The sequence below is a fragment of the Mesocricetus auratus genome, unplaced genomic scaffold, assembly GCF_017639785.1.
Source record: "Mesocricetus auratus isolate SY011 unplaced genomic scaffold, BCM_Maur_2.0 Super-Scaffold_4256, whole genome shotgun sequence".
Classification (NCBI taxonomy): Eukaryota; Metazoa; Chordata; class Mammalia; order Rodentia; family Cricetidae; genus Mesocricetus; species Mesocricetus auratus.
The window spans coordinates 96461247-96476375 of NW_024429182.1; positions in this window are offsets into that span (position 1 = coordinate 96461247).

The following is a 15129-nucleotide window of genomic DNA, read 5'->3' on the forward strand; positions in this document are numbered from 1 at the left end:
GGGCTGACAGCTCACAACCCTGGGAATGTACTTAGTGCTCTAAATTGTGCTTTTAAAAAAAGGTTTATTTATTACATAGATTATTACCTAATCTGTGTAGTAAGATCCCATCTCAAATAAAACACAACAGGGGCTGAAGAGATTGCTCTGTGGTTAGGAGCACTGGCTACTCTTCTTGAGTACCTGGATTTGATCTCAGCACATACATGGTAGCTCACAGACACAGAACTCCACTTCTGGGGGATTAGGTTCCATCTTTTGGCCTCTACTGGCACCAAGCATTCATGTGGTACACAAATATATATACAGACAAAACACCCATATACATTAAAAACAAAGAAACTGAGCCGGGCGTTGGTGGCACACGCCTTTAATCCCAGCACTCGGGAGGCAGAGGCAGGCGGATCTCTGTGAGTTCGAGGTCAGCCTGGTCTACAAAGCGAGTTCCAGGACAGCCTCCAAAACCACAGAGAAACCCTGCCTTGAAAAATAAAAAAAATAAAAAAAAAGAAAGAAAAAGAAAAAGTCAGCTGGAGTGGGGCACCCGGAGGCAGGATATGATCCAGAAAGGTCATCTCCCACGATGCTACCAAATCCATAATAGAATAAGGTTCAGATCTCTAGCACCAGTGTGAGCCAAGCATTGTCTTTATACCATGTCAGTGATTATGACCTAAGGGCCTACTTGGCAAGAGGTAGTCTTCACTTATACAGTGAGAAAGTAGGTCTAGAAGGGAAACAGGATCATGTGGGAATTGAGAAGGAATGGAGCAATTTTTCTAGCCTTATTTATGTGTCAGAGCTCAAGGAGCTAATAAGGTCTAAGAAGAAACAGGTCCCTTAAGAAGGTCATTCATTGACAGCCAGGTGGTGGTGTCACACACCTTTAATCCCAGCACTTGGGAGACAGAGGTAGAAGGATCTCTGTGAGTTCAAGACCAGTCTGGTCTATAAGAGCTAGTTCCAGGACAGGCTGAAAAGCCATAGAGAAACCCTATCTTAAAAAAAAAGGAAGATATCTAAACTTAAAACAAAACTAAATTGTGTCAATATACAAAATATCTCAAACATATGTAAAGCATATATACATAGAAGATGATAAGGATATTTATGCCTAGAAAGAAGACTTTACACAGTATGATGAATTATAATTAACAAATTATAAATTACCAGAAAATATAATAATCTACCTATATCCCATCCTAAGCATATCTATTCCATCTAAACCTAAGCTTATCTGAAAGAGATGCCAAGTCTGAACACCTCCTTCCAATGCCAACCCTAAATAATTGAAAACTAACTCTAAACAGGTATAAATTACCATGTAGTGTCAACAGTAGGGAAAGGGGGCATAGTATTCTCAAAACTACTTCCTGCTGAAATGGGACAACAACAACCTCATGGGATCCTGAAGGAAGAAAATGTTAGTGTAGTGAAAGTGTCAAGTGGTCTAGCCACATTTGTACCCAGCCTCTGTTTGGCAGGAGATGCTTGATTGAAGTTCTTGATTGAAGAGTTCTAATCTTGATTGAAGCTCTTGTCTGAGACTCTGGCCAGAGTATATAAGGCGCACCCATATCAGTTCATTGGTCTGGAGTTGTGTAGAGCTATGTAGTCCCAAATCGGTTTCAGGATGGTACTTGTCAGTTCAGATGCATCAAGTCAGATCAGATGGAGTTGATGAAGTGGAGCCCCATTTTCTTTCTGAAGTTTTTGAAGATTGCTGTTGGCAAATTCCTTGTACTCTGTGGAAAACTCAAACATAATGCTAACAGACAAGTTTTTAACTTTACATGTAAGCACACCAGGAAAGGCAACAATATGGAAGATGGTAAATGTGAGGGAAATTCGACTTGCAGAGAAGGAACTGGCTATAAACAGATGACAGTCCCTGGATTTTTTCTTCTGTCTTACATCAACGGGTCCTTGATATAATACAGAAATTCTGAATTTATTTTAACAACATGCTTGGATTTAGAGGAGGAGAGCCAATCCATCTCCAAAGTCAGCTTCAGTTTAAGTGAATTGGGATCAAAAGAGCATTAGGAAGTAAAGAGAAATAGATATTATAAGGACAAGATGGAGAGAGTTAGACATTGATACCAAACTGTGGATTCTTGCTTGTTTGATGGTCCTTTGGGTAGCTATCCTCTCTTCTTCAGATATCCATATGTTCAGTATTTTCTTGCTGTTCGGAGATGGGTTTTCCTCTGAAGACAAAAACAAAGCACCAAGCCTGGTTTAAATCTTACTAAATGTTAATGAACAAAATATTGTAACTATAGTTCTTGCTTGATAACTGTTCTGTTATATATGATTTGACTATGTTAAAGTTAAAACCTTTTTTTAAAAATTTAGACAGAAAAGAGGAGATGCGAAAAACAAAAAGAAAAAAAGAAAAAAAAAAAGAAAAAGCTGGGCGTTGGTGGTGAATGCCTTTAATCCCAGCACTCGGGAGGCAGAGGCAGAATCTCTGTGAGTTTGAGGCCAGCCTGGTCTACAGAGCGAGTTCCAGGACAGGCTCTAAAGCAATACAGAGAAACCCTGTCTTGGAAAAAAAAAAAGGAGATGATGGGGGAAGTCCTTCAGAGTATATGTTTGATTGGTATAAATAAAGCACTGTTGGCCGGGCGTTGGTGGTCCACGCCTTTAATCCCAGCACTCGGGAGACAGAGGCAGGCAGATCTCTGTGAGTTCGAGGCCAGCCTGGTCTACAAAGTGAGTTCCAGGACAGCCTCCAAAGCTACAGAGAAACCCTGTCTCGAAAAACCAAAACAAACAAACAAAAAAATAAAGCACTGTTGGCCAATAGGGAAGCAAGATAGGTGGGACTAGTAGTTGAGGAAGATTCTGGGAAACAGAGGCACAGTCAGTCATGATGTAGGATGCGGAAGAACTAAGAGGTCTGGATCCTTTCTCCGGTAAGAGAAGCCCACATGGAAATACTCAGATAAGCAGTTATGGGTTAATATTTAAGTCAGAACTAGCCAACAAGAAATCAAACAAATGGCCAACAGCTTCTAAATTAATATAGCGCCCTGCGTGTTATTTGGGGGCTAAAGCGGCAACGGGACCCAGGCGGCTTTCAGGAAGACTGCACATTACAATCTACAATTCAAGTTCCAGAGGATTTGATGTCCTCTTCTAGCCTCTGTTGGTACCAGTTAGTCAAATATACACCCAGGCAAAACACCCATACACATAAAGAAAAAAATGTTTAAAGCTGTTCAGAGGCGTGAATTACACACATATTATTGTGTAACTGTCACTGCCACCTATTTCCAGAACTCTTTCATCCTCTCAAACTGAAACCTGTCATATACCCACTTCTCCTTTGCTCTCATAATCCCTCTGGAATCCTCTTCTTTGTCAAGAAATGATGCAGACACAGACCTTGCAGAGAGGGAGAGATGCCTGTAACTGACTGACACAGCCTAAACCAGAGCAACCACCTCAGGCCCCCAAGTCCTTCCTACAGGCCCAGAGTGTTGTTCATTATATCAGGCAACTCCTGTGGAGGCAGATTCCCCCAGCCTTGGCTGGCAGTGAGGTATGCATGTGGGCTTTCAGGGCCAGGAGAGCTGGGGCAGCTAGGGAGGACCATGTGAAGAACGGGGAGTCTGGAAGTGTGCCGTGCATCAGCCAGCACTGGGTGTGGACCAGCTTGTTTGCACAGAGGGAGATTTGGTCTCATTTCCATGGATTTCCTTACAGTTTCTCCTGTGTGTCTGCACCAATTACATTGCCTGTCTCCCTTGACCCAAGGTACAAGAGTGTTCACCTTTGAGATTGTCAGTGATTGACTCACACTCACTCAGATCCTCCGAGTCCTGGCCTACAGTGATTTATAGACAACCTCTAGCACTTCTACCTGAGATGGTGAACACTGATTGTCAGCTTGACAAGGTGGAGACGGGCCTCTGGACACGTCTGAGAAGGACTTTCTACTTTGGGGTAATGAAGGTAGAAAGCCCCACTCTGAATGTGGACAGTACTAGTCCATGGATGAAATCCTAGACTAAATAAAGAGAAGAAAGTGAGTGCCCGGGGGAGGGCTGCAGGGTCAGGGATTGCAATAGAATAGTAACTAAGACAAAAAACTGCCTCAATTAATAAAGCAGAAGGGAAGATCAATTGAAAGTGATTATTGACATCAAACTTGGGTCTCAACACACACATGTGTACCCCCTCAGGCAAACAATCATATACAGACATACAGACATGTGCACATCTCTCTCTCTCTCTCTCTCTCTCTCTCTCTCTCTCTCTCTCTCTCTCTCTCTCTCTCTCACACACACACACACACACACACACAGAAAAAAGAAAAAACAAGTAAACAATAAAATAGCAGCAAAACCCTACTAACTGTGGAGACAGATTCTTGTTATATAGTCTAGGTCTCTAATTTATTCTGTATTGTTTTTGGAGGCTGTCCTGGAACTAGTTCTTGTAGACCAGGCTGATCTTGAACTCACAGAGATCTGCCTGCCTCTGCCTCCTGAGTACTGGGACTCAAGTCATATGCCACCAACACCCGGTTGTAAGAGCTGGTTAGTAACAAGCCTGAGCTATTGACTGAGTATTTATAATTTATATTGAAAGACCCCTACCCAGGATCCCCTAGGAAAAGAAAAACAAAGCCAGGTCATTGCCTAATGAAAAAACCCAGACCAGTGCCTCGCCTAGCTGGCAGGATGTCAAACAGGATCTGTGGTCACCAGAGCAGTCATGGGACCTGGATAATAATTGCTGAAGCATACCGGGGTCTTTCATGAGGTAATACCAGGAAACTTAGTCCGTGGGAACTACCCCTGCCCCCAAGATGAGCCAATGAAATGCCTGTTGCTATGCTGATACTTATGTAACCATTAAAACTCTATAAATATTGTGCTCCCTGTAAGCCCGGTATGCTCTGCACCCGAGTTGCAGTAGCATCCGCAGGCGCCTGTATACTCAATAAATCACCTCTTGCATTTGCATCCAATGGTCTGGCCCTGGTTCTTGGGCAGAGGGTTCGGTTCAGTGCCCGGCGCTTTGATGCCAAGGTCTTTCAATATTAAGTGCCTGAGTCAGTTATTTGGGAAACAGCTGCTGGTTATTTGGGAGCTGCTGGCAGGACAGACACTTCTGCCCGCACCATATACTGAATATGGTGGTAAAAGGCTGGGATATAGGAGAAAAGTAGGGGTGGGGTTGCCAAGATTCCCTTTTCTTCCTGTCAGATTAATAGAAAATGAAGGTGTCCTGTTGTAGTGTGTTGCATTAACAAGCCTATAGAAAGGCAGATATTGCCGGGTGTTGGTGGTGCATGCCTTTAATCCCAGCACTGGGGAGGCAGAGGTAGGCGGATCTCTGTGAATTCGAGACCAAGCCTGGTCTATCGATGGAGTTCCAGGACAGGTTCCAAAACAATACAGAGAAACCCTGTCTCAAAAAAACCAAAAAAAAAAAAAAAAAAAAAAAAAAAGAGAGAGAGAGAGAGAGAGAGAGAGAGACAGATATTTTGCTGATAGGGACTATACTGATAACCTCTTAAAGCTATAACTATCGTAATTGTATGCATATCTTAATTGAAAATCCTCTTCTGAGCCGGGCATTGGTGGCACATGCCTTTAGTCCTAGCACTTGGGAGGCAGAGGCAGGTAGCTCTCTGTGAGTTTGAGGCCAGTCTTGTCTACAGAGCGAGTTCCAGGACAGCCTCCAAAACAATACAGAGAAACCCTGTCTTGAAAAAACAGAAAACAAAACAAAGAAACAAAAGAGAAAAGAAAACCCTCTTCTGGATTTCACATCTAATGTCAAACTCTCTGTAGCCTAGGCAGGCTTTGAACTTAAAATTCTCCAGTTCAGTCTCAACCCTCAAGAAACTGGAATTACCCCAGACCGACAGCTGGGAGGCCAGCATGGGACCGATCCAGACCCCCTGAATGTGAGAGTCAATGAGGAGGCCTGGGCTACCTATGGGGTCCTGAGCAGTGGATCAGTGTTTATCCCTCGAATACTAACAGACATCGTGTGTCCATAACACAAAGAGGGTTGCTCTCTCTGCCTAGACTCTTAGGGAAGTGCCTGGACCCTACCCTGAATGAAATGATAGACTCTAGATATCCCCTATGCGGAAGGAATTGGCAATAGGGTGGGAGGATGGGGGGATGGTGGGGGTGCGGGAGGAGGGGAGGGAGAGGGAACTGGGATTGACATGTAAAACAAGCTATTTAAAATTTTAAAAACATGAAAAAAAAAAAGAAACTGGAATTACAGATATAGCTACCAAACTTGGCTCCTTATTGACTTTTTTCCCCCCCAGACAGGGTCTTGTTGTGTAGCCCCTCCCTGGTCTTGAACTTGCCTTTGCCTTGTAAGTGCTGGGATTTACAGGTGTTATGTCTCAAACCCTTGGACTAATGCCTGAGGTGCCTATCTAACATATCAAAGTGGACCTGGCTGCCAGGTTCTCCCAGCATCCCTCAGTCCCTATCTGTTACAGGGTACGGCTGGCATACTCACACCTCTACCCACCCCACAAGTCCTTCCCCCAGAGACTTTTCCGTATATAATCTTGCCATTTTGGTTTCCTCGTGTTTTGTTTTGTTTTCTCTTGTCTTCCCTTTACCCTCCTGTCCTCTTAGTCTGCTCTCCCTAAACTCCCCCCACCACACACACACACACACACACACACACACACACACACACACACACAACTTGGTTCAGGGTCATGTCCACTCTGGACTCTTCCAGATGCCCCTGCCTCTGGCTATACTCTCCCTTTTATGTACAATAAACTTTCTCCTCCATCATACCTAGGAGTAGTCATTTCCTTCCCTTTTATTTCTTTTTTTTTTCACTCAACAGGCGTGTACCACTATGCCCAGCTTTTCTTGTTGACTCTTTTTGTTGTTTGTTTTTTTGAGACAGGGTTTCTTTGTAGCTTCAGAGCATGTTTTGGAATTCTCTAATTGACCAGGCTGACCTCAAATTCACAAAGATCCATCTGCCTCTGGATTAAAGTGCTGGGATTAAAGGCATGTGCCACCACCTCCTGGCTCCTTGTTGACTCTTAATGTATTCCTGTAGTACCTAGTGAAACACAAACTTTTTCAGTGGTGTAGAAATGCCCTACCTCCTTTTTGACCTCATGTCAAGTCATTCCCTTCCCCACCCCCATAAATGAGTTCCACTCACACATCCCACTCTGAGAAACCCTCTCTGTGTGTCTAGAATGTTCTTCATTCATCTCTGCAAGCTGGACCGTTGTGACCACCTAGACCTTGTGACAGCTGGCATGAGATGTCTCACATTGTCGAGGCATTTTGAATGCTTGGGGAGGGTTAGGAAGTGTAGCTTTGCTGGAGGAAGTGTGCCACTGGAGGAGGGCTTTAAAGGTTTGTAATTACTCACACCATTTAGAGTTCTCTCTCTCTCTCTGATTCCTGTTTGCAATTTGAGATGCTAGCAAGCTCTCAGCCCTGAGCTTGTAGCTTCAGTGCCCATGCCTGCCTGCTGCCACACTTCCTGCAGCACTGGTAATGAATTCTTGTCTCTCTGGAACGGTCAGCCCCAAGTAAGCTCTTCCTCCTATGTGATGTCTTGATCATGGCGTCTTATCACAGCAATAGAAAAGTAACTAAGACAGACCTCAACCTACAGTTGCCCTCTAAAACAACTTCAGACCATCAGTGTAAGACAGCCACCCACTCTAGTCCCTGAGAAGAAATGTCATTCTGTAACCATGCTTCCCCCCCCTCACAAAATATGAATATCTGAAGCAGGATGGCAGACAGTGCCATTTCATCACAGATGCCCAGGACTTGGGATTTGAATGGGAGGAGCTGGGAAGTTAAGGAATCTAGACGTTTATCCTGTCAAGCACAAATGATAGTCTCAGCTTGACAGGAAGTGACTGTAGGGAGTCCCTTGCAAAGGTCTTGTAGGGCAGATATACCCAAGTCAACAAGGCCTAGAACAGCAAGGTGGAGCTTGCTTGTAAAGAAGTACAAGTAGAATTCCCAGTCAGCAGAGATGGAAGTTCTAAGAAATGCAGGCAGAAGACGGGGCTAAAGAAACAGCAAGTTGTCTGTAATCCTAGGATGCTGCTCCAGGGTGCCTGGCAGACTTGCCGACAGAATCCAGTGTGCCCACAGCTCTGAGGATGGGCGGTGTGAAAGACATGTGTGGGAGGACACTCAGAAAAGCTCAGGATTCCCCCTCCCCCTTGCGATCTGGAGGCCTTCTCTTGCTCCATGGCCCTTTGTCGCGTCTGCTGCTTGGCCTGTGTCCGAGAACGTGCGGAGGGTGTCGGGGATTGACAACACAGAGACTTGTTCAACGATGTAAAGAAAACTTTAAGCAGGCCCCAAAAAGGTTCAAGAAAACTTCCTAAGAAAGGCTCCCACCAGAGAAGCTTCTGCTCTCTCCTCTACCCTGGCTGGTTCTGCTGTGACACCAAAAACTGATCTGGGCGTGTCAGAAGAGGTGGTTAGTCTTTGGACAAGGTCGAGGTCAGGGTGGTTTCTGTGGGCAGGCCTTTTCCAGGAACTTATTGCCCCCGGGCATTGTATTGTTTTTAGTAAACATTGTCTTACAGCTGCCTACTCCCAGGCAGAAGGGGAAGTGGGTCTCTGCTCAAGGTCTGGTGTTCCCACAATTCACCCCTTTTTATTTTTAAATGAGGCACTCCTGGCTTAGGTCAAGTAGGGTCACCCTCCCTTTCCTGTCCTTGGGGGACCTTGAACCCCTGTCTTAGGTGGGAGGGGTCTTCCCCACAGGTTGCCCATCAACAGAGCGCCCCAACTTTAAATCAACTGTAACCAACCTTCATGGCTATCTGGATTGCCATGGGCTAAGCTAAGCAATACTTGGTTACGGATCTCTTGCCTCTGGAACAAGGCACGTTTGAGCTCGGCATAAAGCCAGAATGCCTACCGCCACTGCCACCATTTCCAGGACCCCCATTGACATAGCGCCTCTCCATCACCTACCCATCACCAGATCTGGGCCATAACATTCTACCAGCCTTCATCTGTTACAAGGGTAACATGCACGTGATTTACATTCTGTTACAAGGGTAACCCGCATGTGATTTACATTTACAATTTGATAAAGTTACAATTGTTCCAAGATCTGCTCAGGAAAGCATTTAGAAAGTGCACTTGCACAGATACATTAGGTACAATCATTGATGTTACACATGTAGCATTATGAAAATTATGAACAATAGGCTTGTTGCACTATCCACAGAGCGCCAATTTATTCCTGTGGTGACGCAGTTTGTTGATTTAATGTCAGCTGATTGTGCGACTTGAGTCAAAGTCTCCTTTTTGTCGCATTAGGACAAGTTGCATTTCTCCAGAAAAATACACTGGCCTAGGCACGATTCCAGAAACAGGAACCACCAAGTCTGATATTTCAAGTGACCATGTCCTGTTCAATTACTGAAAAGAGGCTTTTGCCCCTCATCACAGTCCATACCAATGTCCAAATGTTTTAAATGGGTCCTTTTTTCTCTATTGGCTTCACGATGAAAACTCATGGGTCCGAAGGTTGATGCAGCAGGTCTGTTGAGAAACTGGAAATCTCGAACCGACTGTTTTCTTTCTTTCTTGGGCTCTAGATTCGATGACAGCAAGGGTCAGGAACACTGATTTAGGAGATCTCACTCAACCTGGCTTAGGTAGGCTCCCATGGTCTCAGGTCCAGTTTTTCTCTGCTCCGTGCATCTCACTAAATGGTCTGACAGCTGCCGAAGCTTTATTCTTTTCCTGCAAGAAAACACAAACATGCCCTCGACCCCAAATTAGGGTCTTCTCCACTGTCTAGTGCATGGATGTCTCCATTTGACCTGAGCAATGGTTGCTCAAGTTCCATCATGCCAGAATCTGTCTGAAGCTCACTGGCATTCACATTATAAAATTTTTAAATGAGGAGTGTATTATTTGGTGAGTCATATGGGGACTGGGGACATTATTCCCCCTTTTTTATTTTCTAAAAAAATTTTTTTGAACTGTTGAAGCTGGACCATAACAGTAGAAGGATTTGTCTACCCTCCTTGGTTGACTATCTAGGTAAATTGGGATTACTACTTAGATTATTTGTAGATGCCCATTAAAAAGGACATATCCATTAAATATTTCCCAAAAACTTCTGAAAATCACTCAAAGATTGTAAACTATACTGTGTCCAAATAACTTTTGAAAATTATTTGAAGTCTGTGAGTAGTCTTTCCCAATCTAACCTGTAGAGCTCTCACTAGCTGACAAGGCCTCGTTTGCATCTTAAATTTTTCTGTTAAAACATTAACAGACTGGCTGGATGTTCCTTTTGGCTATATTTAAAGCAATCTAGGTAGCTTCTTAACTATTTTTGAAGGGATTTAAGTATCCTTTTAATCATAAAAGCAGTTCACACTCATGCATTCGCAATCACATTTCATGCATACCGGTGTGGCCACACCATACATTCAGAACATACATGCATCTTTCAGTCATCCTTTTTCCCTAGATCATGATTAGTCTGTTGCAATGAAGCTTCCGTAATTGAAATCTATGTAAAAGAACAACTCCAGCCAATCCTTGAACTAAAAGGGTTAAAAAGTCCTGTATGTTCTTTATCATTCCTCCATTTGAGCTACAGTCATGGGGTACAGCCGTACCTACTCCTTGTAACTCTGTAGATGCAAGGTGGAGAGGCCAAGCTTTTGGCCAAAAGTTTTTAGAGATGACTCACAAAATAGAACTTAAATGTAAACAAAATTTTCCATTCCATATACCTTTGTCTTTTTCTTTTTCTTTACTTAATACCAGTACCTCTTTACTGTTACCAATTTTTTTGAGTCAGGGTTTCTCTGTATTGTTTGAGGCTGTCAATCCAGCCTGGCCTCGAACTCACAGAGATACGCCTGCCTCTGCCTCCCAAGTGCTGGGATTAAAGGCGTGTGCCACCAACGCCCGGCTTGTTACCAATTTTTTTTCCTCTGTATTATTTGGAGGCTGTCTTGGGACTTGCTCTGTAGACCAGGCTGGCCTTGAACTCAAGAGATCTGCCTGCTTGTGTCTCCGGAGTACTGGGATTAAAGGCGTGTGCCGCCAACGCCCGGCTATTCACCCATTTTCAATCCAACTTTCAACCCAGGATGTTCCCTCATAAAGGCGTGTTGGGATTAAAGGCGTATGCCACTGGGATTAAAGGCGTATGCCGCTGGCAATCTCTTGGGTTTCCCTACTTCTTGACCCTGGTATCAGGCTTAGGAGGGGGAAACTCAGAATGTCTAGTTTCTGACTTTTTAATCTCATTGGCGGCAGCCGCTCCCAATGTATTATTGGTGTTATAAAATTTGATGAACAGGGAGCTGGAATGACTATCTGGCATCAACATGGGGGGGAATCCTCACCAATGCCCATATTTCCCTTACCTGAGTGTTCAGCAATGGTTGGATCATCTTTATCATGGTGAGCATTCCTAGTATCCGGAGTAGTATTGGGGTCGACATGCCTGATGCACCGTTCGGGGACCCAAATAGGCTTCTCGGGCTGGAGAGATGGCTCAGAGGTTAAGAGCACTGACTGCACTTCCAGAGGTCTTGAGTTCAATTCCCAGCAACCACATGGTGGCTGACAACCATCTACAATTCAATCTGGTGTATATGTAATAAATTTTATTTAAAAAAAAAAACAAATAGGCTTCTCACTTCCTGGAGGGAAAACACAAACAGCCCCTCGGACCCTAGCTAATAGGGGGGTGGGTGGCTGCCATTTTCCTGTAATTAAGTCCTTCCATCTGACCCATCCCAAGGACTGGGAGGGTTTGTTCCAATGTCTCTCCATAGCAGACAAATTATTATGGTCTATGGTCAAAGAATTTAAAATGTAAAGTATGGTGGATAACTGAATATTGGGGGAGGTATCATACTCCCCCTTTTTTATTTTCTTAAAATACTGTTTGAGAGTGGCATGGGTGGGCTCCACAATAGCCTGTCCCGTGGGGTTGTGAGGAATACCAAAAGAATGGACAATGTGATGTTCCCTGCAAAAGGCAGCAGCCCTTCGTCACCTGCTGGGGTAAGTGGGATGAGGGTGTCAATAACCTTCCTGTTATTACTGCCTGGTCCCAAGGCACTTGCAGGCTGGGCCAGAAGAGACTCTGATGGTCATTCTTGCTGATAATAAATACGCTGCTAGCCCAGGGAGATACACCCTGGACTGGTGTTGTAGAATATTATCTTAAGGTGTGTTACATTTGTTTATGCTGTGGAACATTTGCTTAATGATGCAAAGATGTGTTGCAGTCTTTTATGTTGTGTTTGTTTAACTCTGTAGAGCTGTGTTACTTTGACTGTCTAAAATACCTGACTGATCTAATAAAGAGCTGAACAGCCAATAGCTCGGCAGGAAAGGATAGGCGGAGCCTGCAGGCAGAGAGAATAGATGGGAAGAGAAATCTGGGAGGAGAGGAAGAAGGAACGAGAAAAGGAGGGAAGGAAGAATCCAAGGGCCAGACACATAGCCAGACATGGAGTAAGAAGGAAAGATAAGGGATATAGAAATAGAGAAAGATAAAAGCCCAGAGGCAAAAGGTTAAGTTAAGAAAAGCTGGCAAGAAACAAGTCAAGCTAGCCGGGCGTTGGTGGCGCATGCCTTTAATCCCAGCACTCAGGAGGCAGAGGCAGGCGGATCTCTGTGAGTTCGAGGCCAGCCTGGTCTACAGAGTGAGTTCCAGGACAACCTCCAAAACAATACAGAGAAACCCTGTCTTGAAAAACCAAAAAAAAAAAAAAAAAAAGAAAGAAAGAAACAAGTTAAGCTAAGGCCGGCATTTTTAAGTAATAATGTCTCTGTGTGTATTTATTTGGGAGCTGGGTGCTGGGGCCCCACAAAGACAAAAGATCCAAAGAGTAAAAAGAACCAACACACACAGAGACCGGTTCCAAGATGACAGCCTGATTCTGTTCCTCTCCAAGATAACAGCCTGATTCTCTTCCTCTCCAAGATGACAGCCTGATTCTCTTCCTCTCCAATGGTCAAATAATTCTAGCACTCAGGCTCCAGATGGGTCCAACACCGCAATATTAGGTCTCAAACCTGGACAAAGAGCTACTGGAGGTGCCTATTAACAGACCAAAGTTGAAGCTGGCCACCAGGTTCTCCCAGCATCCCTCAGTCCCTACCTGTTAGAGGGTCCTCTTGACTGACCCGCCGCATCCCTACCCTAAACTTCTGCCTAGGGGCTACGCTGCCCTGTCTCAGTTGCTCTTCGATATATATTCCAGCAATTTTGGCCACACTAGTCTTCTGCCCTTCTGGTCTCCTCACCTTCTGGCTCTCCCATCTCCCCTCCCCTTCTCACATGGCTCAGGGTCATGTTCTCTCTGGACCCCTCCAGATGCTCTGACTATGCTCTCCCTCACATCTACAATGACCCTTTTTCTACACCATGCCTAGGAGCAGTCATATTCTTTTATTTATTTATTTTTGTGTTTTGTTTTGTTTCTCTTTGTTTTTGGTTTGAGACAGGGTTTCTCTGTGTAACCCTGGCTATACTGGAACTCACTGTGTAGACCAGGCTGGCCTTGAACTCAGAGATCTGTCTGTCGCTGTCTCCCAAGTAATGGGACTAAAGGTGTGCACTGCCACTACCCAGCTTTTTTTTTTTTTTTTTCATTCAGACAGGACTGAGGCTTACGGAAGGGTAGGGGCTCACAGTAGGCCCTGAGTTCAATCTTCAACTCAGATCCTCACTGGAAAAGTTACTCATTCGGAAGCTGTGGAACTCAGGAGCACTGTCCAGGGACAAACTTCACTCTCTGCAATAGAGGAGCCATAAAGGCCAGTTAATAATCAGTCCCTGGGTCGGAGGCAGGTTCCCTCTACCCAGGACCTCCAGCTTCAGGCATTGATAGACGCCTGGCCCACCCTTCGCTAATCAGTAGGCTCATCTGGATGTATAAACAAGAAAGGAGGTCTGAAGGCTCTGGAGGTTCTCAACCTGTTATGATTTTCAGGGCACAAACACTCCTGGGGTGTCACAGGATTCAGGTACACTTCTGAGGCCATGGAGAAGGCAGCCAGATAGAATCAGGGACTTCCTGGGAGCTGGTCTCTTTGTAGGGCCTTCCTCTTTGGCTGATTTTTCTCCAGAGGCCAATTGCCTCCTCTCCTTCCTCCTCTTCCTCTTTCTCCTCCTTTCCTTTTTTCTTTTTTTTTATTTCTTTGGTTTTTCGAGACAGGGTTTCTCTGTGGCTTTGGAGGCTGTCCTGGAACTCGCTCTGTAGACCAGGCTGGCCTTGAACTCACAGAGATCCGCCTGCCTCTGCCTCCCGAGTGCTGGGATTAAAGGCGTGCGCCACCAACGCCCGGCCCTTTCCTTTTTTCTTTCTCCTGACATTCACCAAGACCTCACCTCCATTTCTGTTGAGACACATCGCTGGCAGCTCCCACATTTATGTGCAACTTGGAACCTTCTCTGGGGCCACACACAAGGTACCTGATCAACTGGTCTACATTTTCTCCTGTTCAAATCTACTCCCCACTCCCTTTTCCAACAGCAGCACCCTGGGCTCCCTAGTGGGGGATGGACAGACGGACAGACCTGGGGGATTCTGTTTTGGCTACAGTGGGATATGGGAGGTATCAAAATTGGCTCAGGGCCTTAATGGACTGTAACGACCTATAATAGAAGTAAGAAGAGAAGGGAGCCTGGGCTTTCAAACCCCTGAGGTTTGATCAGAAGGTCCTGACCATCAGTGATTTCTGTGACTGCAAGTGGGTAAGGATTGGGCTGGTGAGGTGGGGGGAACTAGTAGCTCCTAGAAGTTGGGGACTCGGAACCTTCTTATTCTTTACAGCAGGCCTGGAAGTCGGAAGCCTGTGTTCTCATGATGGTCCTGCCACTGGCTCTGCTGTGCTTCTCTGGGTCTCATTCTGTTCATCTGTATAGCAGGACATGGACATGGACAGTGAATGTGGGTGCAACTATCTTAAAGGATTCTGGGTCTTAGCAAATCAAGTCACAAAGGTTTTGCTTTTGTTTTTAGAGCTGAGTGTTTGGCTTTTCTTTTCTTTTTTCTTTCTTTCTTTTTTCTTTTTTTCTTTTTGGTTTTTCCAGACAGGGTTTCTCTTTATTGTTTTGGAGGCTGTC